This window comes from Ranitomeya variabilis, chromosome 2 (genome assembly GCF_051348905.1).
Source record: "Ranitomeya variabilis isolate aRanVar5 chromosome 2, aRanVar5.hap1, whole genome shotgun sequence".
NCBI classification, from domain to species: Eukaryota; Metazoa; Chordata; class Amphibia; order Anura; family Dendrobatidae; genus Ranitomeya; species Ranitomeya variabilis.
Window position 1 is genome coordinate 814,872,851 of NC_135233.1, and position 15,315 is coordinate 814,888,165.

Sequence of the window (15,315 nt, forward strand, 5' to 3'; positions counted from 1 at the left end):
AGCAGGGCTTGAGATTCTGGTCTTTTCTGTGTCTCCTGGAAAGTCCGGGGTTAAGTCTCTGCAGCCTGTTCTTCTCAAAGTGGAACTGGAACCAGGAAATAGCACACTTTCCTTCACTGCTGCAGGAGTCTCCGTAAGTCTGGCAGCTTCTCTGTAATAACGATGTCACACACACTGGACAGTTACTAATCTCACTCAGGGATCTTTGCTTGTCACTGCGGTCACCAGGGCTGCACTGAGTCACTGTCTTGCACTGTCAGGGGAAGAGTCTTCTCAGATTATGGAGGCTTCCAAGTCCCCACTCTCACCCCAGCCTTAGTGCCCTCACGGGGAGCACTCTGTCATGGGGAGCGCGGCGCTGCAGCCTGCTTTCTCTCTGGCACGCTGTCCCCTCTCTGGCGCGCTCTCTCTCCCGCACTTTTCTGACCACTCCCCTCTCTTTTCCCAGCAGTCACCACGTCCCCTCTGTCCAGGGCAGAAAGTCTTCCCCCCAACAACCCAGCTGTCTGACTAAGTGGTTCCAGGCAAGGAGCAGGGAAAGCAACCTCCTTACATACCTGCAACAGCTGCGGGTGTAATCAGCTGCTAACTAGTTAAATGCTGCTGTCAATCTCTGACAGCAGCATTTAACTCGCACCTACAGGAAGTGCATCACTAATCCAGCCCATCGGTGGCCCCGTCACATGATTGCGGGTCAGCGATAGGTCAGCATGACAACCAGAGGTCTGCAGCAGACCTCTATGGTTGTCATTGCCAGATTGCTATGAGCACCACCCTGTGGTGAATGAGTATTTCTGCTACACACAGATGATATAATCATCTCCTGTGTGTAGCAGAGGCGATCAAAGTACTGCAATTTCTAGTCTCCCATGGAGCATGCAAAAGTAAAAAAAAGAATATTTTTAAAAATATTTTAAAAATTAAAAAAATATAAAAGTTCAAATCACCCCCCTTTCATTCCATTCAAAATAAAACAATACAAAAAAATCAAATATACACACATTTGGTATTGCCGTGTTCAGAATCGTCCAATCTATCAGAATGCAAGTATAAGGCTATGTTCACACAATGTGTTATTTTTATGTCTGAAAAAATAGTGACTATTCTGAACAAAAAAGTTAACGAGTTCATGGAAAAAATACACTATTGCAAATGTAACAGTGGTGGGAACTGAATTGGTCAGGGATAGTTTACCTAAGACGCTGGCAGAGTATTGTGTTTGTAGGACACTGTTTACTTTTACACATTGGGCAGCCCTTGAGTTGATCAGGTATTGTTCAATTTCATACCTTGGTCAGCTAATGTTTATTTTACACACATCACTAATTTAATTTAACTGTACTAATCCTAACTACCATTTTCAGGTGAGGAGACCAAGACATTATGGTTTAAACTTGTGAAAATCACAAAAATAAATGTGTTTCACGCACTGCTGTACCTGCTTCTTGCTCACTAAAATTGAAGCAAAGCCTGATATTGGCGTTTTTGGTGTATTTTTGGTGCATTTCTGCACTTACTTGTTGTTTTGTATGGGCTAAAAAAAGCTGCAAAAATGATGAAAAAGTGACATGCTGCAGCTTTCTCTTTGCACTGACCAGGGATGCTGGCTATTTAAGGCTACTTTCACACTAGCGTCGGGCCCGGCCCGTCGCAGTGCGTCGGGCCGAGGTCACCGACGCTAGCGTTGTCTCCGCCGCACAACGGGGGCAGCGGATGCATTTTTCCAGCGCATCCGCTGCCCCATTGTGAGGTGCGGGGAAGTGCGGGAAGGTGGGGGCGGAGTTCCGGCCGCGCATGCGCGGTCGGAAAAAGCGGACTGTCGGGAGCAAAAAACGTTACATGTAACGTTTTTTGCTCCCGACGGTCCGCCACAACACGGCGCAACCGTCGCACGACGGTTGCGACGTGTGTCAATGCGTCGCAAATGCGTCGCTAATGTAAGTCAATGCAGAAAAAACGCATCCTGCAAGCACTTTTGCAGGATGCGTTTTTTCGGCAAAACGACGCATTGCGACGTATTGCAGTTAACGCCAGTGTGAAAGTAGCCTAAGCTCCTGAATTCCTGTTTCCTGCTGATAGTCATAAAATTATCTTGCCCTTTTTCACACATGTATTTCCCTTGGCCCTGCTAATTGATTGAGTCCCATTATTGAACATGGAACATACAGCTCTGGCAAAAATTAATAGACCGCTGCAAATATTCAGTTTGATTTTTCTCTTTATAGATATATTTTTGAGTAAAATATGAATTGTTCTTTTATTCTATAAACAACTGACAACATGTCTCCAAAGTTCCAAGCAATAAATTTTGTATTTATTTTCTGACGAATGAAAAATGATCAAAATAACAAAAAAATGCATTGCTTGCAGACCTCAAATAATGCAAAAAAAAAAACAAGTTCATAATCATTTAGAAACAACTCAGGAAGAGTTCATAAATCAATATTTTATGGAATAACCCTGATTTTTATTCACAGCTTTTAAGATGGATAGTCACAAGCCATCAAACAAAGAACTGCTTACATTTTTATACCAGGAGTGGCATAAGGTCACCCAAAAGCAGTGTGAAAGACTGGTGGAAAGCATGCCAAGATGCATGAAAGCTGTGATTAAAAATCATGGTTATTTCACAAAATTTTGATTTCTGAACTCTTACTGAGTTAAAACATTAGTATTGTTGTTTCTAAATGATTATGAACTTGTTTTTTTTTGCATTATTTGAGGTCTGCAAGCAATGCATTTTTTGTTATTTTGACCATTTCTCATTTTCAGAAAATAAATACAAAATTTATTGCTTGGAAATTCGGAGACATGTTGTCAGTAGTTTATAGAAGAAAAGAACAATTTACATTTTACTCAAAAATATACCTATAAAGAGAAATATCAGACAAACTGAAAAATTTGCAGTGGTCTATTAATTTTTGCCAGAGTTGTATTTTGACCATTCTTCTGGCTGATGTTTCTGCTCTAATTCTAGACTTAAGGTACCGTCACACTCAACGAGAACGACAACGATCCGTGACGTTGCAGCGTCCTGGATAGCGATCTCGTTGTGTTTGACACGCAGCAGCGATCTGGATCCTGCTGTGATATCGCTGGTCGGAGCTAGAAGTCCAGACCTTTATTTCGTCGCTGCTCACCCGCTGTCATCACTAGATCGGTGTGTGTGACACCGATCCAGCGATGTGTTCACTTGTAACCAGGGTAAACATCGGGTTACTAAGCGCAGGGCCTCGCTTAGTAACCCTATATTTACCCTGGTTACCATTGTAAAAGTAAAAAAAAAACAGTACATACTCACCTTCTGATGTCTGTCACGTCCCCCGGCGTCCACGCGCTGCTGCAGAGAGCTTTCCCTGCATTGACTGTGTGAGCGCCGGCCGGCCGTAAAGCAGAGCACAGCGGTGACGTCACCGCTGTTACTGCCGGCGCCGCTGACACATTCAGTGCAGGGAAAGCTCTCTGCAGCAGCGCGTGGACGCCGGGGGACGTGACAGACATCAGAAGGTGAGTATGTAGTGTTTTTTTTTTACTTTTACAATGGTAACCAGGGTAAATATCGGGTTACTAAGCGCAGCCCTGCACTTAGTAACCCGATGTTTACCCTGGTTACCTGGGTGCTGCAGGGGACTTCGGCATCGTTGAAGACAGTTTCAACGATGCCGAAGTCTTTCCCCTGATCGTTGGTCGCTGGAGAGAGCTGTCTGTGTGATAGCTCCCCAGCGACCACACAACGACTTACCAACGATCACGATCGCTGGCCGTGATCGTTGGTAAGTCGCTTAGTGTAACGGTACCTTTACAGGTATTGGCGCAGCAACCAACTTCCTACCTTCCAACCTTGTGGAAGTCCAGATCCCTGTACAAATATTAGAGGGTGAATGCCAGGGCAGCACCTGGGATCTGGTACACAGAGTTACTAGTGCAAATACTGCCCATGGAAGCCCTATTAGCTGCTAGACAACCACATACAGAGCCCTAGTGACATAGAGAAAAGAATGAAGTACTGATTCATTTTTGTCAATGAATAATCTAAGAGAAAGTTTAGGTCTGCAATTCTGTCATTCTGGAAATTTGACTGAATTTACATTTACAGGGTTTGGAGGGCACCTTCGAAGTAGCTAACTATATGAGGCACTAGTTATACAGTTTTCTTCCTTCTACAAAGGAGCAAATATACATATAGACATAAATATGCAGAGGGTCCCCTAGCCTCATTATAATTTTATTGCAGGATTTATATTGTGAGGAGCCATAGACAAATGTTTAAGCATAAATTCTCATTTTTAAAATCATATATTTTTTTGGTCATTGTCTTTTCATACTTTTTTGGGTGCTAATTAAGTTCTGAACCCAAGCAAATACATTTGCTTGAAGCAGGTACTTGCTTTTTTGTCGCATACATCTGGTAAAGGCCCAGGGTTGTAACTTTTTTTTTTTTAAGTCTTTAATAGAAAACCACACTTTAGTTTTTGTATATCTGATTTATTAGACTTATTTGCCACAATATGGAACACAATACTTTTTTTGGCTTTTGCCACATCTTCCTTTCCATGCATATGCATGTGCCTACCTAGCAATATCGTTTTTAAGTAAATGTTGTCAATGGGAAGAATTTAAAAATATACATATCTATACATGTATATGAGATACAGTGACATGCAAAAGTTTGGGCACCCCTGGTCAAAATTACTGTTATTGTGAACAGATTAGCAAGTTGAAGATTAAAATGATCTCTAAAAGACCCAAAGATAAAGATGAAACATTTCCTTTGTATTTTACGGTGAAAATGCATTTTTTACAATATATATATATACTGCTAAAAAAAATAAAGGGAACACTAAAATCCCACGTCCTAGATATCACTGAATGAAATATTCCAGTTGTAAAACTTTATTCACTATATAGTGGTATGTGTTGAGAACAATAAAACCTAAAAATCATCAACGTAAATTGCAACTAATATCCCACGGAGGTCTGGAGTTGGAATGATGCTCAAAATCAAAGTGGAAAATGAAGTTACAGGCTGATCCAACTTCAGTGGAAATGCCTTAAGACAAGGAAATAATGCTCAGTAGTGTGTGTGGCCTCCACGTGCCTGTATGACCTCCCTACAATGCCTGGGCATGCTCCTGATGAGGCGGCGGATGGTCTCCTGGGAGATCTACTCCCAGACCTGGACTAAAGCATCCATCAACTCCTGGACAGTCTGTGGTGCAACGTGACATTGGTGGATGGTGCAAGACATGATGTCCCAGATGTGTTCAATCGGATTTAGGTCTGGGGAATGGGCGAGCCAGTCCACAGCTTCAATGCCTTCATCTTGCAGGAGCTGCTGACACACTCCAGCCACATGAGGTCTGACATTGTCCTGCATTAGGAGGAACCCAGGGCAAACCGCACCAGCATATGGTCTCACAAGGGGTCTGAGGTTCTCATCTTGGTACCTAATTTCAGTCAGGCTACCTCTGGCGAGCACGTGGAGGGCTGTGCGGCCCTCCAAAGAAATGCCACCCCACACCATTACTGACCCACTGCCAAACCGGTCATGCTGAAAGATGTTGCAGGCAGCAGATTGCTCTTCACGGCATCCTCAGACTCTGTCATGTCTGTCACATGTGCTCAGTGTGAACCTGCTTTCATCTGTGAAGAGCACGGGGCGCCAGTGGCAAATTTGCCAATCCTGGTGTTCTGTGGCAAATACCAAGCATCCTGCACGGTGCTGGGCTGTGAGCACAACCCCCATCTGTGGACATCGGGCACTCAGACCATCCTCATGTAGTCGGTTTCTAACCAATTGTGCAGACACATGCACATTTGTGGCCTGCTGGAGGTCATTTTGCAGGGCTCTGGCAGTGCTTCTCCTGCTTCTCCTTACACACAGGCTGAGGTAGCGGTCCTGCTGCTGGGTTGTTGCCTTCCTATGGCCCCCTCCACATCTCCTGGTGTACTAGCTTGTCTTCTGGTAGCACCTCCAGCCTCTGGACACTACGCTGACAGACACAGCAAACCTTCTTGCCACAGCTTGCATTGATGTGCGATCCTGGATGAGCTGCACTATGTGAGCCACTTTTGTGGGTTGTAGGGTCCGTCTCATGCTACCACAAGTGTGAAAGCACAACCAACATTCAAAGTGACCAAAAAATCAGCCAGAAAGCAATGGTACTGAGATGTGGTCTGTGGTCCCCACCTGCAGAAACACTCCTTTATTGAGTGTGTCTTGATAATTGCCAATAATTTCCATCTGTTGTCTATTCCATTTGCACAACAGCATGTGAAATTGATTATCAAACAGTGTTGCTTCCTAAGTGGACAGTTTGATTTCACAGAAGTCTGATTTACTTGGAGTTATATTCTGTTGCTTAAGTGTTCCCTTTATTTTTTGAGCAGTGTGTATATATATATATATATATATATATATATATATATATATATATATATACAGTGCCTACAAGTAGTATTCAACCTTCAACCCCCTGCAGATTTAGCAGGTTTACACATTTGGAATTAACTTGGCATTGTGACATTTGGACTGTAGATCAGCCTGGAAGTGTGAAATGCACTGCAGCAAAAAAGAATGTTATTTCTTTGTTTATTTTTTTTTTAAATTGTGAAAAGTCTTTTCAGAGGGTCATTTAGTCATTTATTATTCAACCCCTCAACCCACCAGAATTCTGTTTGGTTTCCCTAAAGTATTAAGAAGTAGTTCAGGCACAAAGAACAATGAGCTTCACATGTTTGGATTAATTATCTCTTTTTCCAGCCTTTTCTGACTATTTAAGACCCTCCCCAAACTTGTGAACAGCAATCATACATGGTCAACATGGGAAAGACAAAGGAGCATTCCAAGGCCATCAGAGACAAGATCGTGGAGGGTCACAAGGCTGGCAAGGGGTACAAAACCCTTTCCAAGGAGTTGGGCCTACCTATCTCCACTGTTGGGAGCATCATCCGGAAGTGGAAGGCTTATGGAACTACTGTTAGCCTTCCATGGCCTGGACAGCCTTTGAAAGTTTCCTCCCGTGCCGAGGCCAGGCTTGTCTGAAGAGTCAAGGCTAACCCAAGGACAACAAGGAAGGAGCTCCGGGAAGATCTCATGGCAGTGGGGACATTGGTTTCAGTCAATACCATAAGTAACGTACTCCACCGCAATGGTCTCCGTTCCAGACGTGCCTATAAGGTACCTTTACTTTCAAAGCGTCATGTCAAGGCTCGTCTACAGTCTGCTCATGGTCACTTGGAGGACTCTGAGACTGACTGGTTCAAGGTTCTCTGGTCTGATGAGACCAAGATCGAGATCTTTGGTGCCAACCACACACGTGACGTTTGGAGACTGGATGGCACTGCATACGACCCCAAGAATACCATCCCTACAGTCAAGCATGGTGGTGGCAGCATCATGCTGTGGGGCTGTTTCTCAGCCAAGGGGCCTGGCCATCTGGTCCGCAACCATGGGAAGATGGATAGCACGGCCTACCTGGAGATTTTGGCCAAGAACCTCCGCTCCTCCATCAAGGATCTTAAGATGGGTCTTCATTTCATCTTCCAACAAGACAATGACCCAAAGCACACAGCCAAGAAAACAAACGCCGGGTTCAAGAGGCAAAAATTCAAGGTGTTGCAGTGGCCTAGTCAGTCTCCTGACCTTAACCCAATTGAAAACTTGTGGAAGGAGCTCAAGATTAAAGTCCACATGAGACACCCAAAGAACCTAGATAACTTGGAGAAGATCTGCATGGAGGAGCGGGCCAAGATAACTCCAGAGACCTGTGCCGGCCTGATCAGGTCTTATAAAAGATGATTATTAGCTGTAATTGCAAACAAAGGTTATTCCACAAAATATTAAACCTAGGGGTTGAATAATAATTGACCCACACTTTTATGTTTAAAATTTATAAAAATTTAACTGAGCAACAAAACTTTTTGGTTTGTAAGATTTATGCATCTGTTAATAAATCCTGCTCTTGTTTGAAGTTTGAAGGCTCTAACTTATTTGCATCTTAGTAAACCTGCTAAATTTGCAGTGGGTTGAATACTACTTGTAGGCATTGTATATACACAGTACAGACCAAAAGTTTGGACACACCTTCTCATTTAAAGATGACCCCGAAACAGCTGTCTGTGGATGGATACCATGTTTTGGCATAGGTGGTTTTCCTTTATTGGATGCTGCCCTTCCCGTGGTTGTTTCTTCCCGGTGAAAGACCTGGCTATTCATTGCTTGCGTTGAGAAACACGTGATGGTGTCTCCGCGGCTTTTCTACATGCATTTGCATATTTCCCTTGAGGGATGGGGGCAGTGTTCTAGATCACTGCGTTGAGAAACACGTGATGGTGTCTCCACAGTGTTGGATGTTTTGATCTCCCCGAGGTCATTCATCCTTATGTTTATAGAATTTGTATCATGGCAAGAAAAAAGCAGCTAAGTAAAGAAAAACGAGTGGCCATCATTACTTTAAGAAATGAAGGTCAGTACGTCTGAAAAATTGGGCAAACTTTGAAATTGTCCCCAAGTGCCGTGGCAAAAACCATCAAGTGCTACAAATTAACTGGCTCACATGAGGACCGCCCCAGGAAAGGAAGACCAAGAGTCACCTCTGCTTCTGAGGATAAGTTTATCTGAGTCACCAGCCTCAGAAATCGCAGGTTAACAGCAGCTCAGATTAGAGACCAGGTCAATGCCACACAGAGTTTTAGCAGATGACACATCTCTACAACAACTGTTAAGAGGAGACTTTGTGCAGCAGCCCTTCATGGTAAAATAGCTGCTAGGAAACCACTGCTAAGGACAGGCAACAAGCAGAAGAGACTTGTTGGGCTAAAGAACACAAGGAATGGATATTAGACTAGTGGAAATCTGTGCTTTGGTCTGATGAGTCCAAATTTGAGATCTTTGGTTACAACCACCGTGTCTTTGTGCGAAGCAGAAAAGATGAACTGATGGACTCTACATGCCTGGTTCCCACCGTGAAGCATGGAGGAGGAGGTGTGATAGCGTGGGGGAGCTTTGCTGGTGACACTGTTGGGGATTTATTCAAAATTGAAGGCATACTGAACAATTATGGCTACCACAGCATCTTGCAGCGGCATGCTATTTCATCCGGTTTGCGTTTAGTTGGACCATCATTTTTTTTGCAACAGGACAATGACCCCAAACACACCTCCAGGCTGTGTAAGGGCTATTTGACCAAGAAGGAGTGTGATGGGGTGCTACGCCAGAAAACCTGGCCTCCACAGTCACCAGACCTGAACCCAATCGAGGTGGTATGGGGTGAGCTGGACCGCAGAGTGAAGGCAAAAGGGCCAGCAAGTGCTAAGCATCTCTGGGAACTCCTTCACGATTGTTGGAAGACCATTCCCGGTGACTACCTCTTGAAGCTCATCAAGAGAATGCCAAGAGTGTGCAAAGCATTCATCAAAGCAAAAGGTGGCTACTTTGAAGAACCTAGAATATAAGACATAATTTTAGTTGTTTCACACTTTTTTGTTAAGCATATAATTCCACATGTGTTCATTCATAATTTTGATGCCTTCAGTGTGAATGTACAATTTTCATAGTCATGAAAATACAGAAAAATCTTTAAATGAGAAGGTGTGTCCAAACTTTTGGTCTGTCATGTTTTAGATTTTTTAAATTACAAAAAGGAAAATGGGCCGATGCAAACGTTTGGGCATCCTGCATGGTTAGTACCTATTAAACATAAAGATCCATGGAGCAACTATTAAGGTGCATACTGAATCAAGAAGTGTTTAGGCTTATTTTTGATAAAACATTATAACTTTATTAATGTACAAACTACATACAATAAAAAACATGGTAAAACAATGCCTCATCAACTTGAAAATTTTACATTTTATGGCAGATAGGAGCAGAAGAATCTAAAGGCTAGCAAGAGCAAACGGTAATATAGAGGTTTCTATGATTAAATTAACCTGACCCAATACATCAATATATAGAAACTAAGTCACTTGTCAAACTTGGGTGTATATAATTAGAATTTAACATGCCCTTTAGTTATAATCGGTGTAATAAATATATATTACTGCACCTTGCTGCCAGTACGACAATACAAGGGCTGCCAATATCCTGATATCCAAAAAAGGATTTCACAAGACAAATACGGTTACCCTATTTGTAACATAAAGTATGGGCTAATACTGTGGCTATGCTCAGCAACAAAGTATTAGGTCAAAACAATCCATATATATCTCAGCGATGAGTCTCTGAAAGGAAAAAGCCGAAAAAGACAGCCTTTAGGCCACACAATATAGTATCCATGTGCACCTATTTGACAAAAGCTAAATGCCTCCAGTATGCACCATAACATGGACAGACATCATTGGATTCAATGTGTCACTTTGCTACTGTATAGTAAGTCTTACAATGACAGGGCCCGCTAATCACCGGTACATGGCATGTGTGAATAAAAAGAATGAACAGAAACTTCAAAAATACATATTACCTGAGAATATGATGCTACCCGCTGCCACGTGTGGCTCACCAGTCTCTGCCTAACCCCGACGCGCGTTTCGCGACAGCTTCCTCTTGGGGGCGTGTCATAGTAGAGGCGTCATAGAGCCTTTAAACAGCCATTGACCAATGGGATCATAAGGGGGCAGAATCTAAGTCTCTCGAGTCGTCCCGCTACATGCAATATGCTCAGCTCTACAGAGCCGATAGATCAGTCTCATCGCCAGTATGTAAATGGCGCACAGGCTTGGTAGTCCAGCTCTCAAGGTTGCGAGACAGTATAAATAAGGGCGAAATAAGTCATAAGTTCTAAATATGGCGAGCATGTAACTGTGGTGATAATTTTTTATGCTGAAGAAACCAGTTAAAATAACGGTGCAGCCAGATTAAATGACGAAAGGACCATATAACAAAGTGTAAGCCCATAACCTCTAAAAATACCAATGCCTGATATATATAATATAATGCACAAAGAATATATAAGAACTGTTAAACATAAACAAAAAACATGAGAGTAGAGTAGAAACCACTACAGTTAAAATGTGAATATGAATGAAGGGAACTTGTGAAAAAGGAATATATGTGAATAAAGATACATCATGTGTGCAACTAGGTACGGAGTGACAGGAGTTACCACCTGCAGGTTGGTGCAGCCTGTCACACCCATAGCCCATGCACACAAGTGTGAAATGACACAAATGAAATGAAGACATCATGCACATTAAAATTAGTAATACCCAAGAGGAAAGCCGTTAATAATATACTATACACAGAAGTGAAGAAGACACCTGATGGATAGGTGGCAACAAAAACCAAAAGTTGCCTGATAAACGAAAAAACAAGGGTGAACAGAATAGCCGAAAATATGGTGAGTATATAAGTTGAGAAAAGCCATAATTATAATATACTATACACAGAAGTGAAAAAGACAACTGATGGATAAATGGCAACAGAAACCAAAAGTTGCCTGATAAACGAAAAAACAAGAGTCAGCAAAATGGCCGAAAATATGGTGAGTATATATTTAATAAGTTGAGAAAAGGTGTGTGATCGTGCAGAAAAAATTACTTGGAGCCCCTTACAATTAAAAAGGAAAACAAGTGATATATTATCATGACCATCTATACTAAATTTGTGTGAACTAACAATGGAATATTCATAAGATCAAAAACATTGATTTTAACCAATATAAAAATTAAAAAATCCAGCACCAGACATTATCAAAACCTAAAACTCAAGTGAGTGTCAAACGTAAATACACCTTTAGGAAAGCCTTTTAGAATAAAATGGTTTCTTGCTTGTGTTAGAGTACAAATTATAATGCTCATAAAATAGTTCCACATAGCAAAAATTATGGTAATCCAATAATTACCAAGAAAGTTCTTTGTGTGTAATATATCGCCATCAATCAAAATCAGGTAAAGTATCATAACCTAAATAAACCTTTCAGAAAGCCTTTAAGAATAAAAATGGTTTCTTGCTTGTGTTCGAGTACAAATTAAGATACTAATAAAATAATTCCACATAGCGAAAATTATCATAGTCCGATGGTTGCGAAGAAAGTTCTTTATATATAATGTATCGCCAACAATCCATACTCCGCCTGACGCAAAAAACAACGATCACTTAGCCAAACAGCAGATGATCCAAGAGATAGAAAAAATTGATGAATCCATAGTCAAATTCTGGAGATCATCCCCCGATACAGTATAGATCCCAAGGATAGATGGATGAAGACACCGTACGTCATATCAAGGCTGAATAAAGCATGAACTCTATAAATAAACAAAAACTGATTAAAACATAATTAAAACATATGCAACCTCAGAAGACACACAAACAAAATTAAAAATGACCAATGCAGTATGTTATCTATGGTGAACAATACAAATCACAAAAACGCCCCAAAACCAAAATTTTCATTGAGACCTTGAGGTGCTAATGTCCCTAGGCGGTAGATCCATCGACTCTCGACCTGGGCCAATTTTTTGGCTAAATCGCCTCCTCTCGGACCCATGTTGACAGAATCGATGGCTAAGACACGCATCAATCTAGGGTCACTGTTGTGAAATTTTTTGTAGTGTCTAGGGAGCATTTTCAGACTGGCAACATCCTGAACAACTTTAGACTTTTCTATGTCAAGACAATGCTCACGGATACGTATTTTTAACTCTCTCGTTGTGAGACCAATATAAATTTTGCCGCATGGGCATGTTGAGTGGTAGATCACTCCTTTGGATGAACATGACAAAAAGCTTCTTATATCATACTTTTTAGATCCATCAAAATTGGAAAAATTTTTTGCTTTGACGCAATTGGCACAGGCCTTGCATCGGCCACAGGGAAAAAAGCCAGTTAGATCTTGTTTAACTCTTTTATTTTCCTTGGCTGGTTCATAGTGGCTATGTACCAAAATGTCTTGGATGTTTCTCGATCTTTTAGCCACTAGCAAAGGTCTATAAGGTAAGACTTGTTTCAAAACTGGGTCTGTTTGCAAGACAGCCCAATTTTTCTCTAGAATATTTCTGAATTGGAACCATTTGTTGTGGTATCCAGTGATGAATAGTGTTGAGCATTCCGATGCTGCAAGTATCGGGTATCGGCCGATACTTGCTGTATCGGAATTCCGATACCGGGATTCCGATACTCTTGTGGTATCGGGTATCGGGTATCGCAACAACATTAATGTTAAAATGTGTAAAAGAGAGAATTAAAATAAAAAATATCGCTATACTCACCTGTCCGACGCAGCCGGGACTTCAGCGAGGGAACCGGCAGCGTTGTTTGTTTAAAATTCGCGCTATTACTTGGTTACGTGAATTCCCGGCTTGTGATTGGTCAGGTCGGCCACGTTGCCGGGACGCGGACCAATCACAGCAAGCCGTGACGAAATTACGTCATGGCTTGCTGTGATTGGTCCGCGTCCCGGCAATATGGCCGCCCTGACCAATCACAAGCCGTGACGTCACGGGAGGCTGGACACGCGCCCATTTTAAAATGAGCGCGTCCAGCCTCCCGGCTTGTGATTGGTTGACCGCGGCGCAACCAATCACAAGCCGTGACGTCACGGGAGGCTGGACACGCGCCCATTTTAAAATGAGCGCGTCCAGCCTCCCGGCTTGTGATTGGTTGACCGCGGCGCAACCAATCACAAGCCGTGACGTCACGGGAGGCTGGACACGCGCCCATTTTAAAATGAGCGCGTCCAGCCTCCCGGCTTGTGATTGGTTGACCGCGGCGCAACCAATCACAAGCCGTGACGTCACGGGAGGCTGGACACGCGCCCATTTTAAAATGAGCGCGTCCAGCCTCCCGGCTTGTGATTGGTTGACCGCGGCGCAACCAATCACAAGCCGTGACGTCACGGGAGGCTGGACACACGCCAATTTTAAAGTGAGCGCGTGTCCAGCCTCCCGTGACGTCACGGCTTGTGATTGGTCAGGGCGGCCATATTGCCGGGACGCGGACCAATCACAGCAAGCCGTGACGTAATTTCGTCACGGCTTGCTGTGATTGGTCCGCGTCCCGGCAATATGGCCGACCTGACCAATCACAAGCCGGGAATTCACGTAACCAAGTAATAGCGCAAATTTTAAACAAACAACGCTGCCGGTTCCCTCGCTGAAGTCCCGGCTGCGTCGGAGAGGTGAGTATAGCGATATTTTTTATTTTAATTCTTTCTTTTACACATTTATATGGTTCCCAGGGCCTGAAGGAGAGTTTCCTCTCCTTCAGACCCTGGGAACCATCAGGAATACCGTCCGATACATGAGTCCCATTGACTTGTATTGGTATCGGGTATCGGTATCGGATTGGATCCGATATTTTGCCGGTATCGGCCGATACTTTCCGATACCGATACTTTCAAGTATCGGACAGTATCGCTCAACACTATCTGACCTGATCATGTTCTTTTTTCAAACTTGTGGCATTCTTATATAATAAGGTATTTCTGGGAGTCTTTTCTGCCCTAATTCGGACTTTTTGTATTACTTTTTGGCTGTAACCGCGTTGTAAGAATCTGGCCGTGAGGTCATCAGCATGTCTATAAAAATCTTCATCCCTGGAGCATATCCGTCTAACCCGCAAGAATTGTCCCACAGGTATACCCTTAATTGTGGACGGCAAATGAGCAGATTTCGCATGAAGTAGCGAATTGGTGGCCGTTGGTTTACGGTATACACTAGTCACCAAATCGCCCTCGGGCAGGGCACGTATCCGCAGATCAAGAAAATCAACTGACCTGCCATATTTGAAGGTCAGTTTGATATTTAAATCATTGGAATTGAGGGCAGCCATGAGGGTGTGTAATTTGTCAATGCTCCCCTCCCATACAAACCAAATGTCGTCAATATACCTCATCCATCCTTGGATGAGGTCATGCTGGGGGATGGGATTGCTCATAAAGATCTCCCTTTCCCAAGCCCCCAGAAAAAGGTTTGCATAGGAGGGGGCACAGCAAGCCCCCATCGCTGTACCCTGTAGCTGCAGATATGTGCCCCGCCCAAATAGAAAAACGTTATGTGACAATAAAAATTCCAAGAGCACAAGCAATAGCTGTACCAAATTTCTTTCAAGATTACTTGCACTTAAAAACAATGCCACAGCCCCAATACCATCCGAATGCCTAATCGAAGTGTAGAGAGCCTCTACATCAGCGGTCACCATTACACTGTTAGGGCTCAGATGTAAATTGTCTATTCTTTGTAGAGCAGATGTAGTATCCTTGATGAATGATGGTAACTGACTTACCAAGGGTTTCAGATAATAATCTAAAACTTGAGTAACCAATTCACATAGTCCACCGTTCCCTGACACAATTGGTCTGCCAGGAGGATATATAT